The following is a 1,543-nucleotide window of genomic DNA, read 5'->3' as shown; positions in this document are numbered from 1 at the left end:
GATGGATGTTTTAAGGCACATTCAGTGTTTTGCTCGCACATGCATACCTTAGTTGATTCAGGGGCATTTCCTCCTCATTAACTTCTCTCCATCAGTTTGAAAGGAAATCAAGACCTCACCATGAACTCCCCTCCACTTCCACACTTCCTCTTTTTCCTTTCTTTGGAAAACCTGCTGGAATCTGGGCCTGACTTTTGAGTATTTTCCAGCTGCAATGATCTCAGGTCCCTGAAACCACAGTTGTCTACAGCGTCAGGGTGCACCTAGAGGAGGCTGCTCCAATGGTTGGAAGTTCAGAAGCACACCCCTAATCTCATTCCCCACCTCCCCTACCCCCTCACCCCCACTGCCTCACACCCAATGGTGTTTGCCTGTTGGGGACTTGAGTTCTAGATGCCAAGTGCTCATCTAGTTTCTTTTGCCTCTGTTTTAGGGGGGAAATAACCAAAGGAAGAAGAGGAAACAGCTGTGTTAATGATCATGACCCCACAAAAATCTAGAATATATGCTAGGCACATGTGTCAAACACAAGGCCCGCGGGCCAAATCTGTCCCGCTAGGCCTTGCAATGTGGCCCGCACCGCGCTGTCATCACTGCACTCCGCTGCATTTCCATCACAATGACAGTTTATGACTGTTCAGTAAACCATTCGGCCCGCGATTTAGGCTGGATTTTAGATTTTGGTCCCTTCTCTGATTGAGTTCGACACCCCTATCTAGAGGAACAGAATATGGGAAGGCCCAGCCCTGAGAACCTGGTTGAGAAATACAGATTTGTTTCCATTTGATTCAATTATTAAAAAACAAAAACAAAACTAAATTGAGAACATTTTAAAGATCTCATTGGCTTTATTCAATAACTCATGAATGGGGCAGCATCTCATCTAGCAGATAGGAATGACCTCTGAGGAGCTATACAAAATGAAAAACTTTTATCCACCAAAGGAGCGGAAATAAGGGAGTTAAACTAGAAAAAAAGCAGATTGGTTGTGGCAAGTCATTGCAGGGGCCTACCAGGCAGATTACCTAACAAGTGCTGATCAGGTGATTCCTAACTGACTGGTTTAAGGTTCTATCTCCGGGAGACCCAAACCTGTAATTAATTAAGTTTGGTGACATGGGGCTTACTTAGCACAAGTGACTCCACTTGGCCCCATTTTCTTGTTTTACTTTTTTGTTTTTTATTTTAACACAATTCAACAAATGCTTATACGAGTAAAATTCTGTGCTGTGAACATGGGGATGCATAAGGTACCCAGGAAATGTAAGATGTGGGCCCACAGTCTAGTGGAGGAGGAAGAACAATGCAAACAGAACTCAGGTACAGCCACATGAAGACACAGAAGCAATGCTCATGAGAAGAGAGAGGAGGAAGTCATTCTGATGGGAAGACTTCAAGAAGGCTAGGTGTACAAGGCAGCATTTTAGCGTGGTTTTAAAAAATGGGCATACTTTCATGTACAGATTTATCTGGGACGCAGGTGGGGAGTGCAGAGATCAGAGGGGATATTCTGAACAGGGAAAACAGCTGGAAGAAAATCCAA

This window comes from Pipistrellus kuhlii, unplaced genomic scaffold (genome assembly GCF_014108245.1).
Source record: "Pipistrellus kuhlii isolate mPipKuh1 unplaced genomic scaffold, mPipKuh1.p scaffold_m20_p_1, whole genome shotgun sequence".
Classification (NCBI taxonomy): Eukaryota; Metazoa; Chordata; class Mammalia; order Chiroptera; family Vespertilionidae; genus Pipistrellus; species Pipistrellus kuhlii.
This window is presented reverse-complemented; position numbering follows the sequence as displayed.